Here is a 14,547-nt window from a genome sequence, read left to right as displayed (position 1 = left end):
CCAAGATATACACATGTAACCATAAGTGGGCGTGGCTACGCCCATTTTCCAAAAATTTACAATATTCGTATTTTTTGTCTGAAAATTATTGTAAATATAAATTTTGAGTGAATTATCTTCAGTAGTTACTAAAATATCGCAGTTTTCGTATTTCTGGAAATTACCGTTATATGGGAAGTGGGCGTGGTTACAGTCCGATTTTGCCCATTTTCAATACCAACCTACCTTGGATAAATGGAAACCTACATACCAAATTTCGTTGAGATATCTCAATTTTTGCTCGAGTTATCGTGTACACGGACGGACGGACGGACAGACGGACGGACAGACAGACATGCCTTAATCGATTTCTCTATTCATTCTGAGCATTTATGTATACATTTGTCTATATCTATTTCGATTCGTTTTGGCTGTTACAAACAACCGTTATGTGAACAGAATTAATATACCCTTGTGCACAAGTGCGCTCGGGTATAAAAAAGTGAAATATTACCAGAAGGTCACTTTTAGGTGGAAAAGGATTTTTTATTTAATTCGCTTGTTTCTCCAAAAGTGTTCAAATGGCATATATGGGAAGTTGTTGCTGAAGAAAGATTAAACAAAAAACCTGCCTCCCAAGAAAAACGTCACGTTAATGTCTTGAAGGAGGCGGAAAAAACCTCCAGCATTGGCTTATGTGATAAGTGAGTTTAAAAATGATATGCAAATGTTACATTCTGAAAAATATTTTACAAAAATAAGAACAAAAATTTATTTTTGAAGAGCCTGAAAGCAGTTTCGTATTCGCGTCAGTAAACGATTTTAGAGGATAAGATTATTAATCTTAAAAAAAATGTATAAAATACCTGCCATGAACACTTTGTTTGGAAATTACCCATATACATATGTCTGTCCGGTCTTTTAAATTTTGGTACTTTTTGATTTAGCACATTCTTTTTGTCCATTTGGTACAAAATTTAAAAACTCATTTATCATCCCTGTCTGGCATGTATACGCATGTAATGCTTACGCTCCACGATTGAGAGAAATAGAGATTGCGCCAATCGCGGTTCCGCTAATCCGCTCTTTGTCATTTTGACATAATCAGCTATGTGCGTGACGTCATCTTGGTGCAATTGTTGATTGTGAGCATACGAAAAACCAAATAACAATTTTAATATTTGTGCGTGGTTTTAAACAATTATTGAGACATTACAAAACAAAATGAAGTGTGCCGTGACAAAGTGTAATAGTGAAAACAAAAGCGTGCGATATAAGTTTTTTTTCGTTTCCTACGGACGCAAATCTGGCGAAAAAGTGGAAGCAGTTCTGCCGGCGAGGAGATGCACTAAACACCAAATCGAGGTGTGTAAATACCTACTTATTTTTGTTAGTACCTGATTCTTTTTAGTGCTGGTACGAGGTAATGCACCAGTGGATAAGGTCGCCAGGCGCTAATTCAAGCGCGCTGTTACGTACCTAATACACAGTGCCCAAATTATTATACATTTAAAAGTTCAGCTTAAATTATGTTTTACTTAGATAGAGTATTTGTTTCCAACTCATGCATCCTCTCGTAGATGGTACAAAAGTCATCAAATCAAAGCTGTGGAGTCAACCGCTGCACATAGGGGTATTTGACCGATTTAGGGGGCCAAAGTTATTTTTATAAAAATCGTAACTCAAAATGTTTAGAAACGACGTGTTACGATATTTAAAACGACAAATGTTTAAAATTAAGTAAATAGAGGGTGAGGATGTCCAAGTATTCCACCAAAACAACGAAAATAAAGCTGTTTAAAGTTTGACATCGATAGAATCCATGCTATCGAGGTCCGATTGTAGAAACATTGATACCTACGTGTTCGTATCGGCGAGTAAAAGGTTTTTATTTAGGTTAGAACATAAAAGGGTTTGCCACCTACTAAAAAATTAAATGCAATTAAGTTAAATGAATTACTAAATTACTAAATCAATCGACATGGTTTTGAAAAGGCTTTATTTCTAAACAATATGTGGGAGGATTACCATCTGTTTAAAAATTAAATTCAACTTTAATTCAAGTGAATTAGGTAACTGAAATATGTATAACAATATGGGTGTCAGACTAAAAAGTTTAATAAGGTTATAGTTTTAAACTATTTTTAACAGGGCTGCCACCTGTTCAAAAACTGAATTCATTGTATATAATAGGTTAAATTAAATCTTAACAATATGGATATGGAACATGAGATGGTTTGCCACCTGTTAAAAAATGTAAATCAATTAACTTCAAAGAATTACTACGCTAAGTTTATCATCCAAACGGCTTTGAAAGGGCTTAATTTTCAATTATATTTAGTAGGACTGCTACCTGTTTAAAAAATCAATTTCAAAATAACATATGATTAGAAAAAACACTATATGGACCAACCATTATGTTGAGTTTTATTGAAAAAATGTGCACCTTATCTAACACGCAGAAATTTCATACACTCATCGAACTAACTATAGCATATACTAGTTTGTTTTATTTGAAATGTGTTTTAACTTTAATTTTTTAGTGCATCTTTTGTGCCTTCTTAGAATTATTATATATAAATAATTTCGAATAAGTGGCAGCTTTGTACAAATATCTCCAGAATACAAAATTCCATCAAAATCGTTAGAGTCGTTTCCTATAAACCCTTGGATATACATACATATTTACAAGAATTGATTGTTTAAAGTAGTGAGATATATGTATATATGTAGTTTGAGAAAAAAATTTTACGATTTTACCGCCTTAAAAACTGGTTTGCAAATTTTTACTAGAACTTACCCTTAATTACAGAATTTTTTTCTAAATGTACTGACTAAAATTTTCTCCCTGCAATTCTCCAAATTTTTTTATTAAATACGATATTTTTCCTTGTAGCTTCGCCGGTACCAGTTCATATTATATTTGTATTAAACTATTGGGATTATATGGTATTCATGTGCTGTACAATTATCCAATTTAATATAATTTAAAAAATTAACTCACGGTTTAAAGCAGTTTTTTACAACTTCGGCTTGTATTAAACACATCTAAAAACCAAATAAACAATTATCACCACGGCACTTTGACAGCGCGGTGCGAGTGAATTAAAGTAAAGAAGGATTAAAAAATAATGGAATCTAGTCAAGAATTATATTCTCTTCACCCTAAATTCAGTTATAAAAGAAAAAAGTGCGTTTGGAAAATTCGACTTATGGCCGCCTAAATCGGCCAAATACCCCTCTGTGCGCTGGGGAGTTTATGGTGGTTGGCTACCGTTCACAAATATAAATATGCACTCTGCATGGCTTTTTACAATGTATGCTTTAGGTCGAGTCCAAAAACTCACTTTGCTGCACACCTTCCTTTTGGTCTACATGAAATTGCAAACACTGTTAATAAATCGATTTTTTCAATGTCCAAAATTATTGCTACGTGTTCCTAATTAATCAATCTTTGTATATTTATTAATTCCTGCAAAATTGGGCCATGTAATATTAAAATTTACAAATTTTTCTGCATTGTTTACATATTTTTATATGCGTTTTGGCATTTCTCTCTCGCAATTGCACTAAGATGACGTCTCGCAAAAATTACGCTCAAAAATCCTCTCTCATTGGCGCAGTGCACATTAGAGCGATGCGATACGAGGTGCGACATGAGATGCGACACGCTATACCATTTTGTGATAGCTACACAAACTTTTGTGCCCTTATAAGCTTGTTAATGAGTTAAATGAGTTGCTTCTCAACCGAGTTTAGACCTTTCAAATGATGGGTCTATGTTTATGTCTATAAACTTTTAAATAATTTAAGAGAAAAGTATGTTTAATATCGAGTAAAACTAATGTTTATTTTTACAAAGTCGGCTAAAAATTAAATGAGATATTCAAGTTTTCATGACAAATTATTTCAGAATATTGCGTTCACTACAAGGAGAAATCGGTGAAAGCTGAATTAAAAAAAAAAGGTTAAGCAACAATTTTTGAGTTGTATAGCCAAAAATATTATTTTTCTCATGAAAGCTTGAATAACTTACCTCCGATTTTTTAAAGTGAAAATCACTATTTATTAAATGTTAACTTTGCCTTAATTCAGGAGTAGTATAGTTGCTTTATAAAATGGTGCTCGAAAACTTTGCCAAATTTAAAAAAAGACGAAAAAAATAACACAGAAAATACACACAGATCTCTTAAGTTTTCTAAAAGTTTATCATTCGAAACGTGTAAACTCGGTATACAGTCAACTGAGTTAGAAGTTTATAAGTGCGGAAAACCGGGTTTTTAACAGTAAATCAAGATTGTGTGGGTGTGTGACAAAAATTTCGTATCTAGATTCTTACTTCACTCGGCAAAACCTACCAGAAAAATAATGACTTACGAGGTATTTTTACTTCATTATTTTTTGTAGCATTATGTAATAGAGCTCACAAATTTGTACTTTCTCTAAAACTGCTTCTTTCTTTAAAAACTTATTAAATATAATAAAAAAAACTCTCAAGGAAAAAAAACAAATAAAAATATAACGAATAATCAAAAATAATTACCTACATACATACATCATCTTTTAGTATTTGTTATTATATTAGTATATTAGTCATGTCTGTTCTACAGTAGTTTTTTTTTTTTGGTATAGTTCCATAAACATGGGTTTTTTTTATTAATCCGACTAAAAAAAATTTAGGATGATGATCAGTGATCGGACTTGAATAGAATAGAGTGGTAGAATCTGGAAAAAATGTGGTAGATTTCAAAAAAATGTGGTAGATCTCAGGTTTTGGATCAAACTTTGTACAAAAATTAAAAAAAATCTGCAGGGTTTTACCTAAATTGCAAACTTTTTAATTAGACTCTAAAAAAATTTAATTTTGAAGTTGGCAAAAATTGTATTGAGTTTTGGCAAATTTCTTCCTTGACTGTGTAAATCAGTTTTTTCCATATCAATATATTTTTCGAACATATTTCAAGAGATTTCTGCAACCTTCCGGAGTGCTGCCAGCTTTCCTTTTTATCACATCACGATGTAGCGAACAAATGTGGCACGTTCCAAAAACCGCTACTTGGGATTTATCGATTTTGACAATTCTCAAATAAAAGTAAACAACGCCTCAAAAACTTTAGATGCATTTAAACTTGCTAATCTTTCACAAAAATCGCAGTTTTTCAACATTTTCACTATTAATTCTTTTTATAAATCATATATTTTGCAATTTAACACAGTAAAGCCACGTTTCCTGTCGAAAAATGTATTATTGGGAAAATTTACTATTTTACAGTTTATTTTATCCTCCCATTCGGATTTGTTTACTTTTACTTGAGAAATTTCATCGTCGCCGGGAATGTGGAATCTTGTATTATATCATTCTTGTTACCATATAGTGTTTCGTGTTGGACACTTCTTAATATTTAATTAAGAAAATTATGTCGACCAAAAATAAAACTACTCAAAAACGCGAATATGTGATAGATTTCAGACCTTGTGTGGTAGATGCTCAAAAAAGTGGTAGATCTACCACAATGTGGTAGAAGTCCGATCACTGATGATGATTTCGCCTGTGAAACGATCATGCTTATTGCAAAAAATGCCGCGCAATACTAATTATACCCCCTCGTTCAGAAAACCGTGTCGTACGTGCGATACGCATGCAATATTATATCGCAGCGGTGTCGCACGTGCGATACGCATGCGATATTATATCGCAGCGGTGTCGCTGTCGTGCAAGTGTGCACAGTTTTCATCGCTTCCTACTAATTTCCACGAACTCAGCATGCCGATGTCGCATTCATATCGTATCGCGTATCGTATCGCATATCGTACCGCACTAATGTGCACCGTACCTAACTGTTGCCAACTTGGTGCCTTTCGCAATATATTAAGTGCGTTTAGGGCAGTGGTGGCCAAAACTCACACAATCATATATTTCAATTTTGCTAAACGACGAGAGAACGAAGAGCATAAGTCGCTCACGCGTCTGATGCAAACAGTGCAATCAACGATTTCGAGTTGCAAATTATAAGAAAAAGGGATTTTTTGTATTATGTAAATAGTGTGGAAGGTAGAGATTATAATACAGAATTGACCTTTTAATTAGTTTAATTCACTTTCATTGGTTGCTTAGATTTTACACATATGTAAGTGTTTACCCGAGCTTCTCCTCTGGATAATATGCTCCCAGATAATCCAAACGCAATATTTTCACACAGTCTCTATCACGGAATTCATATAATATTCTGCTAATTAGCTGGGTGTGCGCATTTGTACAAAAGTAAGCAATTGCATGAAAATAAAGTCGCTAGAGCAGAGGCCAAAACTCACACAATCATATATTTCAATCACGGTGGAGAGAATACAGAAGGTGGCGCCGATGACAATACCGCTAATCGGCTCTCAGTGAATTTGACAGAATCAGCTGTTTTGCTGACGTCACAATCGAGATGACAGCAGTAGTGATGTGCTGAGTCAATACTTTTAAGTATCCAATACTCTCGATACTCGGTACCGAAACATTTAGGTTTCGAATAAAAGCGCACATAGGCCAAAAGTATGGAAAAGCGGCTCAGGGGAGACTCGCCTATCAATAGAACTTTTAATACTAATTCAAATGAAAGATGTATATATGTCAGTTCGAGGCCATAATACAGAGAAACTCTTACTTGTTTGAAGCATTTTTGTTCCAGCTGAATCGGACGATATAATTTTTGTAGGCAGATTCTGTACCCAGTTAGCGACAAATGCTGTAACCAGTTAGCGACGATTTTCGAATCGCTATCGGTTTTGTTGACGTATGATATGAAATATTTTTACGTCAACGAGTGCGATATCGATCCGAAACTTGTCGCTAACTGGTTACAGAATCTCCATTTGCGTTGAAGTTTGTGCATTTTTCTGCGTCTTTGAGTTTATTTAAATTATTACAAATTTAAGTGCGCTGTTTTCGATTGCAAAAATTACGCTGAAAAGGGTAATTTTAGGTTTTACCGTATGTCTAAAGATGAATTGCAATTTCGGTAGCGAAATTTTGCCATTGTTATGAACGCTTTTTATTTAAAAATGCGCGAGTGCGTTCTACTCACTTTCAAGAATAAAATCATCAGCAAATGTTGCTTCATACTCTCTCGTTACGTGCGGACGTGTTTTTAGATCGCTCTCTGTGTGCTAAAACTGTGTAGCTGTTTACTTTTATATGCCTATGGCTTTGTAAACTTTTTGATTTGAAGTTCGTGAGATAGTGACTCTTATCAAATCTATTAGTGTTCTATTTAAAAAAATGCCATGTCTATGTGGCCAAAAAGCCGAGCGATCGCAGCTGCATAAAATTCAATGTGTTAATTGCAATGATTTTTTTCATCTTTCTTGTGTTAATACTCTACCAGCCGACGCTGAGTTTTTCCGTAGTACAGACAAGCCATTCAACTGCAAAGAATGCGCTGTTGATCGCCGCAAATCCCTTTGTACGCCGCCTCCTATCACGGTTTTAAATGATAGTGTCGTCGTTGCTTGCCCGGGCGAATCGTTTAATTCTCCCAACAATTTTGTTTCTCAGTGCAACAAAAATGCAATGGCTTGCCAAGTACAAAAACCGAATCAAAAATCTGCTCCGTTTCTTCAAATTGCGAAAGATTCCGACTCGCTCAAAGGTGCTAACTCGAAGTCAACAAATTCGCAAAATCAATCAGCCAACAATCAAAGTGAAGCTAAAAATCAGCAACAACAAATAACGTTGAGTTCTCTGTACAAGATTATCGTCTCTCTTCGTTCCGACAATGTACGAATGCTGAATTCTGTCGCTGCTCAGCGTGAGGGAAATCAAAACCTAGCACACAAAATAGATAACATGCACTCTGATCTTATTTCTATGCAGCGCGCGATGCATGCGCGGGATGATGTGATTGCTTATCTTAAGTCTGAGTTGATCGACCTACGCTCCTGTGTGACAACTGCTTTTGATAAGCTTAGCTGTGTTAACAAATCATCAAAAGGTGTTGGTGAAACTGACATCGCTGTTGCTGGCCGCACTTGCGCTGCTGAACAAAATTTTTCGTCGTCTGCTGCCTCTCCATTCGTTCCTCTCTGCGACGCTTCGCAATCAACTGTCACCAGCAGTGCTGCTCTCACTAATCCATCCATCAGCTGTCGGCTGCTGCTTCTTCTCACGATGTTATGCAATCAGCACCTACATATAGCGCTGCTTTCATTAATTCAACTATTGCTTTGTCATCTGCTTCTGTGTCAACGCTTGGGCCTTCATCGTCTCTTTTGTAATGTACCCAGCAAGCTGCTTCTCCTACTTTATGTAATGGCTCTACTGCGACAATGCCTTCACTTTGTACTAGTACTACTCCCACACAGTCTGTTTCGATGGATACGAACACTGTTAATCCAGCACCTGCTTCTACGCAGCAACCTAATGAATGANAGATCAACTCTGTGTCTCGATACAAGGCATCTCCAAATTACTTATCTGCGCATCATACATTCCTCCGTCTAGCGCGGACTCACTTTATAAAGCGCATGTGGACAACATAGTCGATATAGCTCGCAGTCACGATGGTGTTAATTTCTGTATTCTCGGAGATTTAAATTTACGGAATGTGGAATGGTAATTTATAGGTGACACTTTACTTCCAAAAAATGTGAACAGTTTCTCGGAGTCATATGTTATTGATAATTTGTTAAGCGTTAATTTTGCTCAGATAAATAGCTTCTCTAATAAGTTAGCCAGAACTTTAGATTTAAATTTTATTAATGACAATATGAATTTTGTTTTAAATGAGTGTCTTGATCCGCTTTCGTGTCCCGGTTTACTTCACGTTCCTCTTATTCTTGATCTTCAATTCTATAACTATGAGAGTATTTGTACGGATAATCAAGCTCCTAGTTTCAATTTTAATCGTTGCAATTTTGACGTTTTCAATCAAGAAATTTCGTATGTAGACTGGATGCATTACTTTCTGGAGTTCACGTTGCTGACTCCTATACTATTTTTAAAAATAAAGTTAATGAAATTTGTTTGAATAATATACCGCTAAGAAAAAAAATGTTATAGGATTCCTTGATTTACAGAGGAACTTAAGAAGCTAAAGAATTTGAGGAATAAGTACTACAAAAAATTTAAATCCACTAAGAAATCTGTTTATAGAGACAAATACCTTCACTATTCTAGGGAGTTCAAACAGCTTGGTAGAAATCTTCAGAGGAGATACGTTCGGAAGTTTGAATCAGATATTATAGTAAATCCAAAGTCTTTTTGGAACTATGTCAATTCAAAAAAAACCTGCTCTAGTATTCCGTCAGAAGTTCTTTTTTAATGGGGCACATGCTTCATCACCACCTGAGGCAGCCAACCTTTTTGCTAATTTTTTCCGCGCAAATTTTGTAACACAGCCAGAAACTTCTAGGAGTTGCTTTTCAACTGTAAATTCTCCTATTAATTTTGGAGCGCTCTCTTTATCTCTTGATGATGTAGTTGAAGGCATTTTGAACTTTTCAAAAGTGGTAACAAAACCGATGTTGCCAACTACAGGCCCATTGCCAAGTTATCAACTGTATCAAAGCTATTTGAATATATAGTAAAGCAGAAGTTATATTTTACAGTTAAGCATTTCATCTCNCGACCTACGCTCCTGTGTGACAACTGCTTTTGATAAGCTTAGCTGTGTTAACAAATCATCAAAAGGTGTTGGTGAAACTGACATCGCTGTTGCTGACCGCACTTGCGCTGCTGAACAAAATTTTTCGTCGTCTGCTGCCTCTCCATTCGTTCCTCTCTGCGACGCTTCGCAATCAACTGTCACCAGCAGTGCTGCTCTCACTAATCCATCCATCAGCTGTCGGCTGCTGCTTCTTCTCACGATGTTATGCAATCAGCACCTACATATAGCGCTGCTTTCATTAATTCAACTATTGCTTTGTCATCTGCTTCTGTGTCAACGCTTGGGCCTTCATCGTCTCTTTTGTAATGTACCCAGCAAGCTGCTTCTCCTACTTTATGTAATGGCTCTACTGCGACAATGCCTTCACTTTGTACTAGTACTACTCCCACACAGTCTGTTTCGATGGATACGAACACTGTTAATCCAGCACCTGCTTCTACGCAGCAACCTAATGAATGGAAAATGGTGTCTAAGAGCCGTCGTCCAAAGCTTACGAAGCCTTTAATTATTGGTTCTAATAATAACAAGGAATTAAGTGTTATTTCTCAACAGAAATGGCTCCATGTGGCCTCATTTTCTACTAATGTCACAGCAGCGAACATCATCAGTTACGTATCCAAACATGCTGATATTGATGCCAAATTTCTGAACTGCTACTTGCTTATAAAAAAGGATGCCAATCTTGATGAATTGAGAAAAGTTAATTTTAAATTAGGAGTTTCTGAGTGTTTCTATGATAAATTGCTGAATGCTGATATCTGGCCTGTGAACGTTAAGATCGACCATTTCGGTTTTTTTTCCAAAGGGCGATGCACCAGAACTAAATCCTTAGATGCTCTTGCTCCAGCAAATTTTCCTTTGAAGCATCTCAAGATCTATTTTCAAAATGTTTCCGGCCTGCGGACAAAATCAAACTCACTTTTGAATATGAGCTCGCATACGGATTATGATATCTTTGTCCTTATTGAAACATGGTTGACCTCGGAATTTAATGACGTTGAATTCTTTGACTCCAACTAGTATACTGTGTATCGCAAAGATCGTGACTATTCTAAAACTGGTCTCTCGAGAGGAGGAGGAGTTCTCATTGCACTTCACCGCCGGTTTCGCTCATCGTTTGTGAGTCAGAGCAATACGGATTCCCGTTTATACCAACTCTGTGTCTCGATACAGGGCATATCCAAATTACTTATCTGCGCATCATACATTCCTCCGTCTAGCGCGGACTCACTTTATAAAGCGCATGTGGACAACATAGTCGATATAGCTCGCAGTCACGATGGTGTTAATTTCTGTATTCTCGGACATTTTAATTTACGGAATGTGGAATGGTCATTTATAGGTGACCCTTTACTTCCAAAAAATGTGAACAGTTTCTCTGAATCATATGTTATTAATAACTTGTTAAGCTTTAATTTTGCTCAGATAAATAGCTTCTCTAATAAGTTAGCTAGAACTTTAGATCTAATTTTTATTAATGACAATATGAATTTTGTTTTAAATGAGTGTCTTGACCCGCTTTCGTGTCCCGGTTTACATCACGTTCCTCTTATTCTTGATCTTCAATTCTATAACTATGAGAGTATTTGTACGGATAATCAAGCTCCTAGTTTCAATTTTAATCGTTGCAATTTTGACGTTTTCAATCAAGAAATTTCGTATGTAGACTGGATGCATTACTTTCTGGAGTTCACGTTGCTGACTCCTATACTATTTTTAAAAATAAAGTTAATGAAATTTGTTTGAATAATATACCGCTAAGAAAAAAAATGTTATAGGATTCCTTGATTTACAGAGGAACTTAAGAAGCTAAAGAATTTGAGGAATAAGTACTACAAAAAATTTAAATCCACTAAGAAATCTGTTTATAGAGACAAATACCTTCACTATTCTAGGGAGTTCAAACAGCTTGGTAGAAATCTTCAGAGGAGATACGTTCGGAAGTTTGAATCAGATATTATAGTAAATCCAAAGTCTTTTTGGAACTATGTCAATTCAAAAAAAACCTGCTCTAGTATTCCGTCAGAAGTTCTTTTTTAATGGGGCACATGCTTCATCACCACCTGAGGCAGCCAACCTTTTTGCTAATTTTTTCCGCGCAAATTTTGTAACACAGCCAGAAACTTCTAGGAGTTGCTTTTCAACTGTAAATTCTCCTATTAATTTTGGAGCGCTCTCTTTATCTCTTGATGATGTAGTTGAAGGCATTTTGAACTTTTCAAAAGTGGTAACAAAACCGATGTTGCCAACTACAGGCCCATTGCCAAGTTATCAACTGTATCAAAGCTATTTGAATATATAGTAAAGCAGAAGTTATATTTTACAGTTAAGCATTTCATCTCCAATAACCAGCACGGTTGTATGTCCGGCAGATCCACTGTAACTAACTTAGCAACTTTTTCTGAGTATTGCATGTCGGCTTCTAACAACCGTCTTCAAGTCGACACTATATATGCCGACTTTTCGAAAGCTTTCGATAGAGTAGATCATTCACTTTTGATTTCCAAATTAGCAAGTTTAGGTTTTCACTCAACATTTTTATGTTGGTTAAAATCCTACCTGCATCATCGCAAATGTGTAGTCGTTGTTGACAACGCGCTATCCAACTCATTTATTGCTTCTTCTGGAGTTCCACAAGGTAGCACTTTAGGCGTTTTTATCAATTACATCTCGTCGTGTTTTATGCATTGCAAATTTCTTTTATATGCTGATGATTTGAAGATCTTCTCCACCATTGCAAACTCCTCTGATTCCGTCAAGATTCAGTTTGACTTGGATAATGTCTCAGCTTGGTGTCGTACCAACGGCATACAGCTTAATATAAGCAAATTTTTCCACCTACCATTCTCCAAACTTCATTATATAACGCCTACATCATACTGTATTGATGGTACTCGACTATGCACTCGTAATTAGTTAACTGACTTATACTAGGTTCACATATAACTAGATTAACCTCATTTTCGAGCTTAACACCTAATCTGTAATTAGAACAAGAGATTAACCATATAAAATTCGTCCCTTGTTAATCTGTAATTATTAAATAATCTCAGATTTAACCGATAACTTTTCGGTGTCCATCCTAGTTTTATCGATTGTTTTTGCGAAAAAGAGGAGAAATCTCAAATGTAGAAGTAAGCAAAAATGGACGCAAGCACGGAAAAGAGGTTTGTAAAGGTATTTTTAATAAAATGTTAAGTTTAAATATATGTATACTGCTTATTATAGCAGAAAAACCTGATCTCGGTGGCACCGAGAAGAAACATAACTTTTCCTTGAGATGTGAGAATAACAACAAATTTGAGGGCTAATAATCTGAGATGTGCCTGTGTAAACGGGGTGATTAAAAAACGAGCTTTGATTGAGATAATATTGATATGTGAACATACTTTTAGGTGTAGTCTTTGACTCGAAATTTTTATTTCATAGTCACCTTAATTACACCATTGCTAAATCGTACTCAGCGCTTGCTTTTGTTCGCCGTTTTAGCTCTGATTTCACGGATCCCTACTCGTTAAAGCTGTTGTTCACGTCGCTTGTACGTTCCAAGCTGGAATATGCTTGCTTTATTTGGAGACCTTATTATGAGTGCCACATTAATAGGCTCGAGCGGGTTCAAAAAACGTTTTTACGCTTTGCGCTCCGATCATTGAATTTCGACGACCCAATTCCGCCATATAGAGCTAGAGGTGAGCTTATAAATTTGAAATCTCTTCAAAGCAGAACAATTCTCTCGCTCACCTTTGTCTTTGACATAATTAATGGTGTGATTGATTCACCGTATTTACTTGAATGCATTTGCTTCCATATTCCTAACAGAACCCTTCGTAATACTGATATTTTTTATAGTGAACGTGTCCGTACTCTCTATGTTTCTAATGCTACAATCTTTAGAGCTTTGAAAGAATTCAATGTTCTCTCAAATTCTTTAGCCATCGATTTTTCTATGTCTAAGCCCGCTTTCAAACTATTGTTAAATGAAGCTAGATTTAATGTATGATATATTTGATCTCCATGTAGTCTGTAAGCAACTTTATTGAGCTAGATTACTATTGAATGAATAAATAAATAAATAAATAAATAAATAAATAAATACAATTTCAATAAGCATTCGATTTACATTTCATTTGTCACTATTGGACGAATATTATTATGTTAATCCAGTTTCACGTGAAGTTATAACATTTTATGTTGCTATAATAAGCTTTGCCACGATTTTATATCAAAAATGCCCATTTGATAAGGATTCCTAAAATGTGCTATACGGCAACTATATTTTCTGTGTTTTGTGTACTATCCTTCTTCGTAAAATATTTCAGCCAATCAGAACTCACTTCGCAACTACGTCATTGGAGGAAAACAAATTTTTGACGGTACCATGTCGCAACCTTCTATTCCATGAACCTTGAGTTTTAATTGCCGCTCTCAGTTGTCAACTCGACATTGACGTCACGCCAAAATTACACTAACGAATTCTGCTGGAATCGGCACAATATTGTATTCAGGGATGCCGTTTGGATCTAAATAGATCCAATTGGATACATTTTTAGACGAATTTTTGCGGGATACTTATTTTTTCCGGTCAGTATAAAAGTGGATACTTTTTTAAATAGGCCAAAATTTTATATTTCCTATAAAGTTTTTTTCGTTCAAAAATCGATTTTCATTAAAGATGGTACAAAGCATTACGTTTTCTAAACGAAGGAAGAATCGCTACTTAAGCGTGAAATTAAAGCATTTTATTTTTTGTGAACGAAGCAATGAACATATGAAGAGATCTCACCAAAATAGGTATAAGCGCAATTGCTTTAATTAGCTTAAAAGGATGCTTTAAGCAAGATCTTAATATACATACATATCGTCGTTTAAAGTACAAAACCGCAACAAAATGCAAAACCGCGTATCAAGATAATGCAAA

The sequence above is a fragment of the Rhagoletis zephyria genome, unplaced genomic scaffold (genome assembly GCF_001687245.7).
Source record: "Rhagoletis zephyria isolate East Lansing unplaced genomic scaffold, Rhagoletis_zephyria_1.1 Rzeph_scaffold_00271, whole genome shotgun sequence".
Classification (NCBI taxonomy): Eukaryota; Metazoa; Arthropoda; class Insecta; order Diptera; family Tephritidae; genus Rhagoletis; species Rhagoletis zephyria.
Note: the sequence above shows the minus strand (reverse complement) of the source record.